The sequence below is a fragment of the Xyrauchen texanus genome, chromosome 11 (genome assembly GCF_025860055.1).
Source record: "Xyrauchen texanus isolate HMW12.3.18 chromosome 11, RBS_HiC_50CHRs, whole genome shotgun sequence".
Taxonomy (NCBI): domain Eukaryota; kingdom Metazoa; phylum Chordata; class Actinopteri; order Cypriniformes; family Catostomidae; genus Xyrauchen; species Xyrauchen texanus.
In genome coordinates, this window is record NC_068286.1 from 18,516,326 (window position 1) to 18,535,706 (window position 19,381).

Consider the following 19,381-nt stretch of genomic DNA (forward strand, 5'->3'; position numbering starts at 1 on the left):
TTGATCCTTGTCTTCACTCTTCATAACATGAGTGGTGGGAGTATAGATGACCACTAGCAGTGTTTTATTATGATTATCCTGTTTTTTATATTTTTATTTCATGTGACTTTTATTTTGACATCATGCTATCTGTAGGGGGGACTATTTTCTCTATGCTCACGTGCTCACTCGTAAAAGGGTAAACACAAGAAGGCACGATATAACAATGCATGTTTAGAGTTTAGAGAAAAATGTTACTGTAACCTTCAACTAAAGTGTTTTTACATTGAAGTGTTACTCCTCTGTACTTATTTGTTTGGCAGAAATAGTTTGAGAATAGTTTACGAAGTTGCTAGCTAGCTCTCTAACGTCCAAGTTAAGTTAATGGCGGCAGCTTCCTGGATCACCACTTTTTAGCACCCTTTGATATGCGGAGCGAGGTATGTGGTTCATTGTAATGTACTATTTTATGATGGTTGTTACCTGCTATGCTGTTATCAATGGATGCTATCTTGCTAAAGTGCATTTGTCAAAGGATTATTTTGTATCTGACTAAACTGCTTTTGTTATTTTCCCTTTAAGTTTTCACGGTGTTGGTGTTGACGCTGAGCACAGTGTTGGTGCAAAGCACGCTCGTCCATTAAAGTACACCCGTATGGAAACACTCCCAAGCCTGTTTATTCCAAATTGAAGGGCTGCTACACTTTCCATCGCAATGGCTGACTCACCATAATTTGGAAATGCCTCAAAAACAAGTCTTGTAATCTCTGCAGCAAATACCTCCAGCGGCTCTTTGGGCATGCGCTGCCTGGCATTCACAAAAGTTTGAAAGTGCAGTAAAAATTGTTTCTTTCCAAAAACATCATTTAAAGCAGCAACACACAGTTCATAGTCCTGCTGTGTTTCAGGAGACAGGGAGAGCCAGTATGCTAATGCATCTCCACTCAACCTGGTAGGCAAAATGGCAGCTAAATCTTGTCTGTGTGTATCAGCACATGCATTAACAGCAAGTTCCAAACGTGCTTTCCATAATGAAAAACTGTCTTTATCCCTACCGTCTCCATGAAAACACGGTGGCAAATCCACTTCGAAGTGTAACACTTTTGTAGTGTGGTATACCGCGCACTCTGCACGTTGTTCTGAATCGTCACACTCAACAGCGTCCCTCTCGTCTGAAGACCAAGCACCTGCGGCGTCCATTTTAACTGATTTGATTACTGTTCAACGTAGAACGAAGCGAGCGATGAAAGAGTTTCTTTTGACGAAATTGTTATCTAGTCAAAGTTCACTCACCACGTTGCTTCGCGGTGCATTAAAAAATGCGCTGTCATAGTTGGATGCATTGGCCTATAAACTTTTCGAAATACATGAACTTGACACTGCTGCCACCAGCCTGTAACCCTTATTTTGCGACTCTGCGTCCGTGAACACTCCAGTCCCCGTAGGCGTGAATGACATAAAATAAACACGGGTTACAACAGTGTAGTTCAACCTATCTTCTTTATTAGAAGTACCGCCCAAACAGCAATAACAGCAGCACCTGTGCACTCGGTGCACATTCAAGAAGAGAGCCTGACTCTCGCGTAAGCGCCGTTCCACTTCCAACCTTTTTCCCTCCACAGGGGAAATGCATCCCGAATTAAAGGGACACTGAACAAATAACTTGCATACACAAATACTCACTGTAAGGCAAATACAACAAGGGAAAACATATTGTAAAACATTTGTAACCGTTTTAAGTATTGCTACTACTTGTGTGAAATAAAACACTACAGCACAATGAATTATAAATTACCAAATTAATTACTAAATTTAGAAATGACATTTATAATGAATTAGCTAATTTTAGATTACATTACTATAATAGTTATGTATCTTACTTAACATGTAATACGTGCAACATGGACTCTAAAAATAAAGTTTTAGCGAACTCTTGAATGATCATTCTATATTTCTGTCTCTATATACACAACATACAATCACCGTATATCTATTTGAGAGTTATGGACATCTGCGAACGAGTTTCAGTCACCTAATGCAAAACTGACCAGAGCCCCTAATATATTTTATTACAGTGCGATCCATTTCGGTATGTTGTGAACAGGCAGCTAAATCTCTTAGTGATCAAACCATGCTCAGCATCAATCACTTTTCCCACCCCATTGGCCACAGTTTTATTTTATAGCTGCTTCAGACACTAGCTGCTGAAATGTTAAAAGTGAATCCCTATACCTGGATTATGTTGCCTTTTGATGTTTCTCTCTCTCAGATGTCCCATGCAAAAGCCACCCCCCCCACACACACACAGACAGTCAAAAAAACAGCCTTTTTGCCATCGAAAGGCCAAGGAACAAGACAGACCACCAACAGCCACAGCAGAGACTGTTAGGCGTTTTATGGGCCTTAACCGCTTATTGGCTTGGAATACGTGGAGTTCTATTTTTTTCTTTTTTCTTTCTTTTTTGTTAAGACAGGTATAACATGGCTGCTTATGCCCTGGGAGAACACCATGAGTTGTAAATCCGAGAGTCTATGAGGCTTTTTTATGGTACACTGCAACATGAATGTTACACAGGTCGACTTTCAATTCGGACTGAAATAAAGGGCAGAGATAAAACAAATTGAGTTCAAGGCATGTTTAAAAGACCTGTCACTTTTGTATTTGGCCATAATGCAAAGACAACAGGATTAAAAAGACAAGGAGCTTGGTAGAGGGCATATTGCTCAAACTCTCCATTGTGTGACCTCCTCTGAGACAATTTAAGTGTGTACCATGGCCAGGATCTGGTGACAGAGGAATGAGTTCATAGAAAAACAGTTGGACGAGAAGAAGTAAAAGAGGAAAGCAATTTTGAAACAGTGGAGGGGAGAAGGGATAGAAAAAGGAAAGGAGCAAATGACAAGTAGAGAAGAGATAAAACACACTCCCTACTGGCACGCATCCAGGTCAGTGCTTCCATGACAGCATCCCCAGTGCCATGGGTCTTTCCTCCACCATGCAGTTGTTTGATACAAAGACCAGTCCTTCGAAGCAACAGGGTGCTGACCCAATCACAGACTTCGCCCATCCCCTTGGGTTACTTTTGGAATTCATTGGGGAGAAAAAAAAAAAAGGGTTTACCAGCTCAATAACAGTGAGGGAGAGGAATCCGTTTTTTTATTTTAGCATGTGATTTTCCTCAAGACTATGATCTGAATATGATAGCAGTACATCAGACTCTGAGGAGGAGCTTTGCATAATTATTGAAATTCATATCTTGTTGGTTTCTTAAAGGCTGTAAAAACTGCATCTACCAGAGGTCTTTGCGAGTCTGAGTACCAGCCCTGTTGAAAGCTGCTGAGGAGACGCCAATGCTAAGCAGAGCTGCTCAAAAGGGTGTTAGCACCTGGGTGGTAAGGCAACTTTCCCATGTCATAACAGCTTTGGCAGTTTCTGTCACACCGATTACATAGCTGTAAAAAGACTTGCAATGCAAACATTAGACTGCATTGGATTTATTACTAGCAGTGATAATGACATCTCAGCATTTGTCGATACAGCCCTTCATGACAATTTGATGGACAGTTCTAAGTGTGTGCTGTCACAGCAGAACAATAGCAGTGCTTTATTCAAAGAGCTGCTAAAAGGATGTTTTTCTGAGTGGATGACATTGACCTAGACACCTCTCTAGACACTTGACGGTGATACTATGTTACTTCAAATTAGTCTAAGTTCATAAATATGAAAATCTTAAAAGTGAGAGGGATAGGGGTGACTGGGGCTTGTTTTAACACAGGGTTACAATTCAGTAATGTTTAGATTTTAAATCAAAAGTCCAAATGTGCAAATGAGAGGTTTTGTGTTGTATTCAGAGATCTATAGGTCAAAACACTCTTAAATTAGAGTAATTTTTTGTAAATTCAATCCTCCAAAGCAAAAGTTCACTATCAATATATGTTTTCATTAGCACTTTTGTAAACAAGCACACAAAATCAAACCACACTGGTATACATTAAGGCAAGGGTAAACTAAACCATGAAGACAGATTTTTACCAACATTTTTAAATGTGTTCTTAGGACAAAGGTATTTTTTTTATGAAAATCAGGTAGGGCCATGTTGTCATATTTTTATAGATTTTTACCTTTTCTATTTGTTGTGTCATTAATTGTTTTGTGCCTTCAAATTGGTTTCCTTTATACATGTAGCTGAAAAGCTTATAATAGGCTATTAATGCTGGGATACTGTAGTTTTAAAAAGAGGCATAGATTTTTTTGTTGTTGGTTGTGAAGAAGGAGAGAAGTGTTCCCTCAAATGTTCACAAGAACTCTACGCTACTCATATAATGGCTGGTTCCGTTGTGACAACTTACAGTGTGATATAGTTTGATAACATGTCCCACTATTGGGGCAAGTTGTCACAAAAGGTAAAATTGTGTATCTCTGTTCCTGAGCAATGAGAGTGAAAATGTTCAATAACTGTTTTGCAGCCAAGGCTATAAGGTATGCAGAAGTTGACTTTAAAAAATAAACCTACCCTGAGAGTATTTCTGGACTGACAACTAGCCCTGGTCTCGCCTATAAATAATGAAAAAAGATAAATCGAATAAAAAATATAATTAAAAAACATAGTCTTTGGCATGACTCGTGGATAACCCATGTGGTATTAATGACAAAGTCTCTCTCTGTAATGACCTTGCTTAATGGCTGCATTGCTAAGGGGCCCCATGTCTGCAAGACACAGACAGGCTTAAGATGACAATAATGGGGCTTTTCCACTGCACGGTACAACTGAACTCTGCTCACTTTTTGAGGGTTTTCCACTGTGGATAGTACCTGGTACCTGGTACTTTTTTTAGTACCACCTCGGTCGAGGTTCCAAGCGAGCCGAGTCGATGCTAAATGGGACTTGAAAACCTTGCAGATCACTGATTGGTCAGAGAGAATCGTCACTACCAGCGTCACGGAATTTTCGACACGGGACATCAACCCCCTAGATTTAAATTTAGCTACAGTGATAGCAGTATAATTTTTTCACATGACTTTCGAATGTAAAAAGAAATGGCTATGGGCAAAACCTTGCTGTAGTCAATAAATGAGGTGCAGACGTTCCTCTCGTTAGCGACGAATGAAATGAAAATGTCTTTCTGTAAGTGTCTCAGCCATTGGCTGCACAGATGAGACACGGCTACCACCGGACCTACCAACAGTGTAGGGAAAAGTAAAAAATAAACTTAAAAATAACTACAGAACCATCAAGGAAATGTGGAAATGGTCTACAAAAAACCAGCTAGCGGTCTTGTTATTGTTTATTATTTTGTGTTGCATTTAAGATGATGTCACGAAGGTAGAGGTGGCGCAACTATGACGATCAGCCTATAATCCCACCCACGTTTAGACGGCACTAAACTGCAGTGGAAAAGCAAGCTCAGAAAAGTAAAGTGAGTAGAGTCAAGTCAAACCGTGCAGTGTAAAAGTTCCATAAGGTGCAGAGGAAAGGCAACTAATCAGCCACTAAGAGCAATAATGTCTCAAAGTAGACATGGTAAAGACAAGCTTTGGCAAAGATCCACTACAAGACTTCTGCTGTTTAAAAATTATTTAGCAAAAATTAAAGTTCCATTACAGTTTGTTTTACTATGATTGATATAACATTTACACAAAACTGGAATGTTGTGTTTGAAAAACCATTAGAATGTCAAAGCGATTCCACAAAGTTGCATCATTCTTCTGAAGAGGGCGACATGGACAACCATTCAGTAAGTGGAAAAATGAAAATGTAAACCCCCTAATTCCTACCAAACAAGCCGTTTCTCACTTTTGGTTTATGAGCAGCACCACACACACACACTCAGGGTAAGGCTTCACACCTCATTAGCTGAAATAAAACCCATCCAAACATTTGAATGAGTGAGGCCAGAGCACTTTTACCTGCCTTTGTAACAAGTAAAACAAGCATGTTTTGTGTAATACATGTTTATGTCCTGGCTTCTTGACATTTAAAAGTACATGCTTAATTTTTGTTTTATTGAAATTTATTAAAGTGTGTTTTAGAACAAAGTGGCATGATTTACTTCTGTTTGGATTTGTGGTTTACATATAAGTAGAAACAGTATAAATGTTTATGATAGATTTTTTAAGATTCCTATTTGCACTTTGACAAACTCAAGTAAATGAGGGAGTTCAATGAAACCCCTCAGATTTGTAAAGAGGCCCATGATATTGTCATATAGGTTAGTGTTATGTATTGACTGGCTTTTTAGACATGTGATACAGTAATGTAGATTTGTACAACCTATAAATAGTGAATTATGAAAGTATTTCATTTCAGCTGCAGTAATTGTGCACTAAAGAACTGTCCGTTTTTTTTAAGCCTCTCTCACGCTGGGATAATTTCTCATGGAAAACTGTCTCATTAGGCTAAGGACCAAAACAATCCGGCAACAAATTTTTGTTCTTTATCTCTGTAGGGTATGTATGCAAGCGTTTTGTATATGCAGTGGAGTTTGTGATTTCCTGTAGGAAAATGGTGGTTGTGCGTCTTGACGGTTTTAACTGTGTTGTCCCTTCTAACAAAGATTAATCATGCACTCCTTTGTCTCCAGTATTCTTTCTTATCAGCAGGCAGGAAAAAGAGGGACAGGGAGAGCGACAGTAAAAGAGAGAGAAGGACATGTTTTCAGCATTAGGACATTCTCGAACGAGGACGAAACTCTTCTGTGCAAAGACAAAATACTGTTTTGTCAAAATCAAGTTATGATCAAAATCAAGTCTTGACTTTATATCTGTACTGTGACAGACAGGTTTGGCTCAGATTCAGAGAAAACGGATAAAAAATTCCAACAAAAAGTACATTTGAAGCTTCAGCACTGGCACATTTTTGCTTTGCAGGGTAGAACTGTCAGCCGATACATAAAAAGTGAGCTAGCACACAGTTTACTGTGAATTGAGAAAGAAGAAATGCCTTTCGTCAAAAAGCAAATGTTTTCTTTTCTTTCTTTTCCTTTTCTACACAATTCACATAATTTGAATATCCTGCACTTTTATAGCTCTGGGCAAAGAGATTTACGGCTGTGCATTTCTCTGGGTTACATAGCATTTCTTATTGCGGGGTGAAAGGTCAGTGATAATGTGTATGGGATGAAGTAGAGATGAAACACGAAAGCTTGGTTATCTCCACAGCCCGTTTCCCACAGTAGATGTCATGGAGGGCCTCTTTTTCCTTACCTTCCCTGACCCCTGTGTTGATCTGCATGCCTAGAAGGTTTTGTCATTTGTTGTGCTTAACATTATAGACATCATTCACCACCAGGATAGGGGCAATCTTCTTTCTGTGCAGAAATGAGTCCTGGTGAAAAGTTTCTGATAACTGTTGATGCTGGAATGCTGTCCACGCTGCGAAACTGATGACTGAAGATAAGGAAAAAAGTCATTTTAATTCTTACATTTTGGTAACGCTGCACTAATTTTGGTAACACTTTACATTAATCTTCCCATTGTTAAGAGTTTATAAAAGTGTTACTCAATGACAAATAATTACTTTTACAAATGCAGAGAGAGTGTCACTCAATCACTGCTGCTGAATCAAACACTTCAAAGTGAAACACGCTCTGCACAGTGAAAAAAAGAATAGTTTCCTCATGCTATGTCTTCATTTAACACCAAGACAAGCAGATCTTTCAAGATTAAAATAACAGCTCCAACTTCAGGCATCACGCTGAGGTAAATTTTGGCTCTAATCCTAACACGAGATTTTCTGTGTAACGAGATGGTCATTTTCAGTGTGATAATGTAACTAGCCTCTTATTAAATTTTTAAGTGTATATTTTTAAATCAGTACCGCGTCCCGCAAGCCATGAGCAGTATTTACACATTTACCCCACGCCCTCATGGTGGTACTGGAAACTATCGCTGCTACAGGTGGATTAACTGTATAAATCTATGTAAACATCCAAGTTGAGAGTGAATAAATTAATTTTGCTCTGCCATTCGTGTGATCGACAACTGGAGCACGAACAGACAGTATTTCTGCACGTGCACAGTGATGTACGCGGGGCGCGCGCGTTTGAGATGTGCGGTCATGAGGCGATTGTATGGTGAAGAACGTGGCTGTGTCCGAAATCATTCACTCATTTTCTATTTCATATATAGTGAATGTCAGTTAGTGCATTACATTTACATTTACATTTATGCATTTGGCAGACGCTTTTATCCAAAGCGACTTACAGTGCAATTATTACAGGGACAATCCCACGGGAACAACCTGGAGTTAAGTGCCTTGCTCAAGGGCACAATGGTGGTGGCCGTGGGGTTCGAACCAGCAACCTTCTGATTAACAGCCCTGTGCTTTAGCCACTACGCCACCAACACTCCAGCATTATATCTCAGCAAAGAGTGAACGAGATGAGTGAGTGATGCTGATGTATACACAGAGTGTCGGAGCTCTGGGGCTGGTGCAGAAACATCACATATGAAATGGAGTGAGGTTTACATACTGCACAGCTATCTACCAGCTAGCTCCCACATGAGTTATTATGCATTTGTAAATGACTTATTAGTCATTAATTAACCATTTATAAGCCCTTAACAAAGGGAATATTAATGCAAAGTGATACCCTTATTTTATAGATACACCATCATTGCTATTATAATTACTGGATGATTGTCAAATCTCTCTAATCAAAAGCTACTGAGAACATTTTAAATTCAGTTTTTATTGTTATTATTTACTAATAGGCATTTCCATTTGGGCACAATGGTTTGGCTGTAAACAGTGACAAATATTATACTCTTAGTAAAACAGGTTTCTAGACTTATGTAATTTCTACATAAGACATCACTGAAAACCTAATAATATTTATAATACATTCAACAAATTGTGTTTTCCTATTGCCTTTAGAAAAACCATCAACATAGGCCTTGTAAACCACCCCCACTGCAAATTCCAGGTATCATGTGGAGGCTAATGAGTGAGTCCAGGCCACATTAAGTGCATGCTGCATAGGTGCTGTACAGGACTGAACAGATAAGAAAAATAGATAGGAAGTACCTCATACAGTGCCTCTCCTCTCTCTGAATGAGCTCTTCTCTTTGATTATTCAGATGAGTGGAGCATCTGGTTGTGGACGTAACATGATTAAGCATTTGCACCGCTGCCTTGATGTCACATATCCCCAAACCAGAGGCTTTAGTGGCAGTGAAGGCCAGCTGGTTGATCGGTGGCTTGATTCTGGACAACAGGCTGGGGTGAGGACAGCTGTGAAGGGTAATAAGAGGGCACTTAAAGGGTCATAACTGGACTACCCATTGCTCTTTTGCTTGTAGGTAACACTGAACAGATAACCTTCATACTGTATTCTCACTGCTAATAATGAAGAAATAATTATAATGTGTGTTAATTAATAAAAAATATAAAATTATCAATGATTTTAAGTAAAACAGTACAATTTACAATTGATCTGAATATAGCCAAGTAACTCAACTTTCCACAATATTTACGCACAGTTTTTGGTGTTTGTGGCCTGGATCTTCAATGTCTATTGTGTTTTCCTATATCAGTATAAACATTATTATTATATTGTATTACATTATATTATATACTGTATATAGCATGTAATTAAGTGTAATCAATTTTTAATATACAGTATTAGTTAATACGTTTCTTGCATAATACAATACATAATTAACAAGCATTACATATGAACCGAATATATATAATTTTTAACCATGTTTACTTGGTTAAGTGATCATAATCTGTTTAAAAACAGCTTATTAAAGTGTTTACAATTAAAACATGCCTTCTAAAAATGTATTTAATTCATACATCAAATGCTTTGTTCTGTTTTTTGTTTTTGTTTAGTTTTTTGTATAAGAAATTTACAAAATAACTAAAAAAATCATGATAAAAAACTCGGCCTTACTTGTTATTCTTATTAAATAATATATTAATACAATAAATCTTAATTCTGATTGCCATTTTTAATATATACTGTGTTTTTATATAAAGAGTAAACACATTTGATCAATTAAAGAGTACATTTAAAAATGTATCTGGATGTTTTGCCTCTCTATATGTTATTATGTAATTTTAATCAAATAATGATTTGTCAAAAAGTAATTTACAACATTCAGCATTAAAATAAAATATTGCAGGATTGAAGGGAGCAGTAAACTCCCAGCTGGTACGTCTTCCCCAGTGGATTATCTGCAATTAACCGTTGTCGAGTGTACATCAAATGTACACTCGAAATTAGAGTGCATTATGGATATAGTCATGATAAAAAAACTCAGAATACTGGAGTTGTTGGCCATGATGTGGTCTCTGTGGATATGAAATGCAATCATTGAAAATCATTCTTGGAAGATGCTTGGGGGGCTGCATGTTTCCATGTGTACATCTGAGTGGTTCTACACAATATTCACTCTGGATTCACCTGCTCTGAAGGCCTTTTGTTTAGGACTGTGTGTGTGGGCTTACAGATATTGGGCACACCATAATATTGTCTGTGACTGCAGCCATCTCCATGACTTTTCGTGCAGTCACAAGCAATTAGGAGAATCATCTCTCTGAAATACAAAGGTTAGCCGCGTGCCAGCTTTCATCTCCACTGTAGAGTCTGCGGGTGGCACTGCTCAAAGGCCGCCATTATGTGGCTAAATGACTGCCTGGCTAGAAATAAATGATATTGTTGTGTCGAGAAGTCCCACATACCATTTTTCTTTTTTTTTCTTTGACCCAGCAGCAGACTTAAGCCATAAAGTAACTGAGGATTTCCCTAATTGCTGTGGGGGAAGCATTTTTTCATGTTTAAATAAATACAGTAAGCACTGACCCACTGTTTAATGACCACAGATAAGTAGTGTGTGTTTGGGTTTTTTGGTCAGAACGAGTGCCCTCTTCCACTAGCAGCATGATACAGTATGTGATAGGGCAACGTGAAGAGCACAAGGGAAGCAGGAAGCTATAAATCAGAGAAACTGACTGACTGATTGCCCCCGCTAAATCAAATCAGCAAGCAAATGCTCGAATATTCTCCCTGTCACCCTAACACGATTTCAAAACTAGCTCCACAAAACAATGCATCTGCGAATGGAGGCTCGGGACTTGAAAGAGGACATACACAGCCGGTCCAGTGAACACATACTCACAAACTCAAACCATGGCCAGGCAGCCGCTGACACACACCAGATACCCAGCAGGCCTGGTGCTAATCTGTTTAGCCTCAGCCCCAGTGTGGTTCTGTGTAGCCATCGGCCTTTGTTTCGGCTTTGTGCAAAGACGATTTAACCAAATTTTGGGATGGGTAATTGATGCCAGTGTATATGGTTGTTCTTGGAACAGGAGAGGAGAGAGAATAGATAATGTAGTTATATTGTATATACAATGATTAATCGTAATGTTAAACAGACACAATGTCATAGCTGACTTTGTTATTTGTCGATTCCACATCATGTGATGTGGTCTGCCTGTAATTTATTGAATTAATGGCCTATTGTTGCTTTTTCCAATCTCAGAATGTTTTTATTTTTTTTAAATCCTTTATTTAAATAGTACGATCCAAATCCCCATACTTAAAATTCTGGGTTGCAGGTGGAGTTGTCTCATTTAGGCTAATGCATCTGTTGACTTTTAAGAGAAGACATAAGTCCCCAATTCCCAGACCCCACTGCTTCTGTCAATGTATGCTCTTAAAAGTTTGTATTTATCAGTAGTGTTGGGAGAACTAGGTTACTTATCCATATCTTTGAGAAATGAGTGATCTGAGGTCAAAGGTCACCTTGTAGTTCCTAAAAGTGATGATGGGATCAGCAAGGCTCTGATAAGAAGGAGCCACCAAGCTCTGTGTATTCTGGAACCATCAGTCCAGAGACAGAGGAAATTTATATTTGGGCAATTTGTTTTTTTAATTTTGCTTTGATTTACATTTGAAATATGTGCCATGAAATTATCTTAACATTTTTGATTGTAAGGTACAAATTCTGTATTTTTGTGTTTATCCACATAATTTACAATCTAATTCAGACACACAGACACACATTTTAAAAGTTGAATATATCTTTCTGACAAATCTTTTATGTTTATTGATGTTATATGATACATTTTATCATATTTTTTTATTTGTATTGTCAGTTCTTTCTGTGTAGGATTGAGTCATTAGAGGAACAGTGTTTGTATTACATAGAGCTGCTGATTAAACTGACTTTGGTCTGGACTGTGTATCGTGTCATGAAGTCAAAACAGGAAACAAGGTCCACGGAATGCAGAACACGGAATTTCTTTTTTTTCATTTCGAAGGTTTAGAAGGACAACATATACAAAAATTACTCAAACAAAAATGAAAGGTTATGTGCAAATGTAAAATATCTACAGTATATCTATGCAGATATATATCTAAATTACTGTAAATTACAGGACAAATGTATTTTTCTTTGCAGGATGGAAACCTATTTGCAGTTGTGGGCAAATAATTTTGTTAATGTTAATGAAACAACACCTCAGTCCATTCACATTGTCTCCAATAAATGTTTTGAGAGCAGTATAAATATGGAAATAGTCCACAGATCAACAAGCAAGGTAACTAAGGAAATGTTTACACTTGTGTTGTTCAAATAGGGAGAGGGGCAATATGCCAGTAAGGCTGCAATGGCTCAGTTAGTTGTCAGCTCTGCTAGGTATAATGGCCCTGCTCGAGCCTCTGTATTACCCAAAGAGAGTATACAATGTGCCAGTCTGGCAAGGAGTGAGGACAGCTGAGTAATCCAAACATCTGCTTTAAGATATCCTGTGCCATTACAGACCATCACAACTCATTACAATGCTTTTTAGCTTTATTTGGATAAATGAGCATTGTTGAGATTACTGTGGATTTTAACTGAGATTTTTTTTTTAAATCTCATTGTTTTGTTTCTCACTACAAAATCATGTCACTTAGATTTCAGTGGAAAATGCATAAACATCTTACGAACACTGCAATATAACGTGTAATAGGCCTATATAAAATTTAATAAAATAATAATATCACCTGATGGGATAAAAAGGTAAAAGTAAACTTTGGGCACTTTCAGCACTGTGAGAACATACATTGTGCAAGATAGCTCCTGGTTTTGTTCACCGTTTGATAATTCTTTGGATAAATACCAAACTTAACATAAAATGCTCAGAAATTGGATTAAATATGTGTTCAGTAGTTGTATGTTCAAATTGATTGAATGTTATGGGTTATTTTTGAAGGATGCATGTGTGGAGTTTGACCATACATGTGAGGACTGGGTATGTAAATGTAGTATTACTCATATCTTATTTAATGATTTAGTGAGTGTTGAGTGTTTTTCAGTTTAGTGAATAAGTGTAATACATATGTGAAAACGTGTGTAATGAGAATTCTAGTAATTAAACTGTTATACATGTCCTTAAAGTCTGGTTAAAAAATGCATAGGATGCTTTAGAGTGGATTAAGTGTCTTGCTCAAGGACACAATGGTGGTGGCTTGTGGGGATCGAACCAGCGACCTTCTGATTACCAGTTATGTGCTTTAGTCCACTACACTACCACCACTCCAGCATTTAAGCATGTGTTAAATGCATATAATGTATTAAGTATATGTTGAGGCATATGGGTAGAATAATGCCCTGTTTGAGTTTTCATTTAACATTTGCCTCTACTGTATTTCATTTTCGCATTTCAATTCTGTATTTCGTATTTTATATATAGATGGGGTCCATATATATATAATATATGGACCCCATCGACAGATGTTTTTCACTTTTGCCAACAGCTGTCAGAAGAAAAACACAAAATATATTTTTGTATCCATGCTGTTTCTTTGCAACCCAACAGCTACAAGTATATGTACATGCATCGCAGGAGATTCTAGTAATTTTTGGAAAGTTTTTCATGAAAGTCATCAAAATTCCCACCATACTCTCTTTTCTACCACATCTCAAATTCTATATTATGTTAAATAATACTTTGTGGTGGAAATGATGGTGATGGAGATGACATTTTGTAAAGATTTAAAAATATAATGTCTGACTCCTTTGTCTTCCTTAGGCTACTTTCATAGCTAGGATTTTATTTAACCCAAATACACAAATTGAAATTATATTTTACTCTTTTTGTATAACTTGTCAAAGTTAAAACTTCATTGGAAATTAATATTCTGCTAACAAGAGATATTTTCCTTGATTTTTCTTTGTTTTCTTCAAAAATCCCTTGTCTCATATTTCATCTCCTGCATGCTTTTCAATGACACTTTTATCAACTTGGTTAACTGGGTCTGGGACAAGAAAAAACAAATTTAATCTATACATAAAAGGTATATTAAAAGTACCAAAACATATATAACGAAGGCATGGTAAAAAATAATATTTAATGTGACCATGAAAATCAACCCCTAAGACATGAAATTGGCCAAAGTTGAATATTATGTATGTATATAGGTTCTCAATGGGGGCGGTACCCAGGGGACGTTCAAAGGATGCCAAGGGGCGTTGAGAGCAAATTAGTAGAGAGTGGGGTATTAGGTTACAAATTCATAATAATCAAATCTATCGTCAAGTACATCTTTGCATTCAAACGTTTATCTAGACTTGGAGTTTATCAGTTGGTTCTCAATTATACAGGTTGGTACACAATTGTTCCATGGTTAATCTGAATTTAAGTCTAGAGACACATCTGAAGAATCCGGTTTATCAGCGTCAAATATACAGGTGGAGGCGCAACCTTCATGGGTCTGTAGATGGATAAGGCTCAATGGACAGAGCAGCGCAAGCGCAAAGCTCTTAATGCTCGAGCTCTTTAACTCGCAGCTTTGAGAGAATCAGTGAGAAGCAAGGCACGAGAAGCGGAAACCATTTGAATTCGACACAGAATTCTGCATCACCACCCTTGAATTTACAATACACACTAACTATACTTTAGGCAGAAATATACTGATAATAAATATTATCAAATCACTACTTCAGCTATATCAAATTTGTCAGAGGGTACATTAGGGGAGTGAGGGAATATAAATACAATTTTGGGTAAGGGAATGAAGTAGAGGGCATTCATAAAAAATAGGTTGAGAACCTCTGTTCCCTTTCTGTCGCTCTCTCAACGTTGTGTCGGAGAAGCGACACTAGGGGTCTCTCTTGAGCGCCGATATATACCTCTGTTCTATGAAAAAAGGCCAATGAGAAGTTGGCAGACGGTATTTGCATATCCCGCCCCCGGACATATGGGCATTTAAGCGGGGCGAATATGGGAGTACATTCAGAAAATGTCTTCGGAGCCGATGGTCGTGCATGCAGTCTGCTGCGAGTCACACACCAGTTCCTGTTTAATCCTCTGACGCTCTGCATGCTGTTGGAGCTGACGGCACATAACGGCGGCTTTCTCCTTCCTTGCACGGCTGTGCATGTGTTGCCCCTGGGCGCTTCGACAGCGCAGACAACTCAAAAGAGTTATTCTAAAAGAGTAATTTCGCTCTAAAAAGAGCAAAACACAGCGGCGTTGAACGTCCTTCTCAGGACGCGTCTTTTTAAATACGATTTTTCCGCCCCTGTGTAGTTTCTGGATGCGGTTGATTTTTCCCCACCTCTGACGGTCATAAAAACTGCCTGGGTTGCGATCACACGCAGGCAGCGTTTTTATGAATGGTCTATGTTTTCAGTACGAGAACATATCCATGACAGCATTGCGGTAACAGCTTTTTCTTGTAGTGAGACAAAGTCACTTCAGCCGCCCCCCGCACCTCGCCTCCTTCCTCCGGGATTAGGGCAGGCGCCGCGGGCGATGAAAGACGATCTGGGGAGAATAACGGGACGCTTTCGCCGGGTAAATCCCCTCGAAACCTCACGCCTCCCCGGCACGCTTGCCTGCTTCCCCCGAGCTCGGGATTAGTGCGGTCCACTTAACGGCCTACCGTCCGGTCCCTCGAGCTCCCCGGCATTGGATGACGACATCACAGCTGCGTCGGAGAGCGTAACAGCGGCGTCTGACGCGGATAACTCGCCTGGGCCGCCACCTTCGGGTCTGCCGCCCAGTCTGAGCCTGACGAACTGAGGTCCGTTATGCTTCCCCGGGCTTAATTGGTTCCGCGGGCATGTGCGCCGCTAACAGCTGCGCCCCCCCCCGGTTCCTTCCTGGACGTGCATGACGAGCTGAGCAAGCCCAGCTTCCTCGCTCCTCTGCTCTCGCTACCCTCGGTGGTAGAACGGTCCCAGACCGCTCCCCCCTGCACGCCATGGCCCCCTCCTGCAAGTCCACCGGGCCAAGGCACTTAAAAATCTGCACTTGGGTAGTCCTGTTCTTGACATGCCGCAGGAACTGCACTCGAACAGGCGATGGCCACCCCCCGTGGTCCAGAAATGCCACACATGGACAGGACCTGGTCGCAGTACAGGAGGCAGACAAAGCACACTTTCTCAAAAATCTTCCTGCTCCGTCCATTCGGCGACACCACTTGACGACTCCGCCCAGCAGTCCTCAGTGGTGAAGAAACAGACGGAGGCTATTTCACACATCTTGCCCTGCCGCAAACCTGCCACCAGGGGCCATGCCCTGTCTGCTCGCCGAGGGCGTCCTCCTTCGGCTTTCAAGAAAGAAAGAAAGTGGTGCTCCGCCACAACTAACAAAAGAGAGTGGGCCCAGCTCTCAGCCCCAGCGTCGAGCTCCCCGCAGAAGTTGGACGCCCCTCGTCTCACGGACCCCTTCGAGGACCCAGAAGGCTCCCAGGCGCTCCTGAGATGACCGACCCAGAGACCGAGATGGTAGCTCCGGAGCTGGTAAGACCGCTCCGTTCCCCGGTGGAGGGCCGGGAGGAGAATCTTTTGTTAAATTCATTACATTCTCAATAATAGAGCTATTTCCTTTTGTCTCTGGGTCACCTGGCCCGCAAATGCCATTCTCACAACACTTTGGTTCCAGATCTCAACAGTCCCGGCTTCCTGAAAGCGGGACCACTGCCCTCAGCCACACGACTGTTCCCCGGCCGGCCAGTTCAGACGAGTCCAGAGAATGTCAACATCAGACCTCCTCCTCAGTCACAAACCTGCCCCCTGTCGGGTGCGCGGAGTGCTTTGAGTCTGTTCTCAACACCAGAGCCTCGGGACGCTTCACTGCCTCCCGACGCCATATTACTTGTTCTGCACCGGCGGCGAAGCCCCACCGGGTACGTCCAAAATATTCGTCCCCTTTGTGCCCCTAGCATGTACTTTAGAGGCGTAGCTTTCGCTGCCCAACCCATCACGCTGGCTGCACCGGACCATTCGACTCGGTTACGCAATTCAGTTTGCCAGGCCTCCGCCCCCCTTTGCGGGCATCCATTTTTCCGTAGTATACGCGAACATGTCAAGTCCCTGCGTGAGGAAATTGCCTGGTCAGAGACCAGGTGCTCAGGCACCTCAGCCGTTTGGGGCTTCAGGTCAACTGGGAAAAGAGCAAGCTCGCCCCAGTTCAGAGCATCTCTTTCCTCAGCATGGAGTTAGACTCAGTCTCAATGTCAGCATGCCGCTCCAATGAGCGTGCACAATCGGTGCTGAAATGCCTCGCTTCCATCAAGCCAGGCATCGTGGTCCCTTTAACGTTTCCAGAGGCTCCTGGGGCATATGGCATCCTCCGCGGCGGCCGCGCCACTGTGGTTGATGCATATGAGACCACCTCAGCACTGGCCTCAGACTCGAGTCCCGAGACGAGCATGGCGCCGCGGCATGCACCGTGTGAGAATCACCACCGCCTTCCACCAAACCTTCAAACCCTGGACAGACCTCTGCTTTGTACGGGCAGGAGTACCCTTGCAGGAGGTGTCCCGACGCGTCCTGGTCATGACCGACGCCTCCAAATCGGGTTGGGGCGCCGTGTGCTACGGGCACGCAGCCGTGGGTTGCCACTCACATCCCCGGCAACCTCAATGTGATAGCGGACGCGCTGTCACGACAAGCGTCCTTTCGTTGTTGTGTCCGATACGTGCTTTGCCTATCTATCTGGACCGCACGCAGAGCTCTAGATGCTTCGGGGGACAGCAGAAAGGGAACGCTGTCTCCAAACAGAGGCTCGCCCACTGGGTTGTTGATGCCATTTCACTGGCTTATCACACCCAGGCCGTGCCCCCACCTTGCGGGTCCGAGCTCACTCAACCAGGAGTGTTGTGTCCTCATGGGCACTGGCCAGGGGCACCTCCCTTGCAGACATCTGCAGAGCAGCAGGGTGGGCAACACCTAACACTTTCACGAGATTCTACAATCTCCGAATTGAGTCAGTATCATCCCGTGTTCTCTCAGGTCCGAGCCCGTAGAACTCGGTAACATGCTGACAATCTGGCCGGGTGAATCGTTTGTGCCTAGCGCCCTTTCCCTCAGCCAAGGTAAAATAGTGCGCCTTTGTTCCCAGGAGACCCCATCTTTCGGATCCCTGGTTGATTCCTCCCTAGCCCTTTTGGGTCTGCAGTTCAACGGAGGAACTCGCCGACCCAAGCCACTACGGGTACTCAATCTACCCTGTACTGGAATAGGTGCTCCACAGGTTAAAGCCTCCTGTTCAGACTCCCCCTGTGTGTAATTCCGTGGTACTATCCCCTCACGAGCGGACTCCCGTGTCTCCCTTAGGCAGTTCCAGCTGCCTCGGTTGCCGTGCTGTAGCTTCCCCCCTCCACGAGGCTGGATCTGCCACCACGCCAACTTTCCCACATAGGACCTAAGCGGCCATGTGATGTATTCGCCACTCTTTGTCTCCCCTGCAGGGTAGGTGTGTTCTCCACAGGGTCTTCTCCCCCTGAAAGAATAGGAAATGGGGTAAGACCCCCCTTCCCTTAATGCATGTAAGGGCCCCGGCCGTAGTTGCTCTATGCGAGAAAAATAGAGAGAAAAGAGGCCCAGCCAGGCTTGGCCCATTCCCAGGTTGGCAAGCATCACCTTGTTCCCCTCACCTTGTTCCCCTCATTGTCTCCCAGTATTCTGATGACTTTAATGGGGCATTGGGGAAGGGTACGTGCAGCCTGATACAGCTGGTCGCCTTTGCACGTAAGAATACCTGCCCGCTCCTGTATCAGCAGTTCACGTACACGGCTCAGAGCATGGCATGATTGAAGTGGGAGCCCTAGTGTCGCTTCTCCGACACAACGTGGAGAGAGCGACAGAAGGGGAACGTCTAGGTTACGTATGTAACCTCCATTCCCCGATGGAGGGAACGAGACGTTGTGTCTTCCCCGCCACGTCACTGAGCCGAGCCACTGTTGTGGCCGGACCTTTTCTTGCTCCTCAGAAAAATCCTGAATGAACTCCCGTATTTGCCCCGCTTAAATGCCCGTATGTCTGGAGGAGGGATATGCAAATACCGTCTGCCAACTTCTTATTGAGCTTTTTTCATAGAACAGAGGTATATATCGACGCTCAAGAGAGACCCCTAGTGTCGCTTCTCCGACACAACGTCTCGTTCCCTCCATGGGG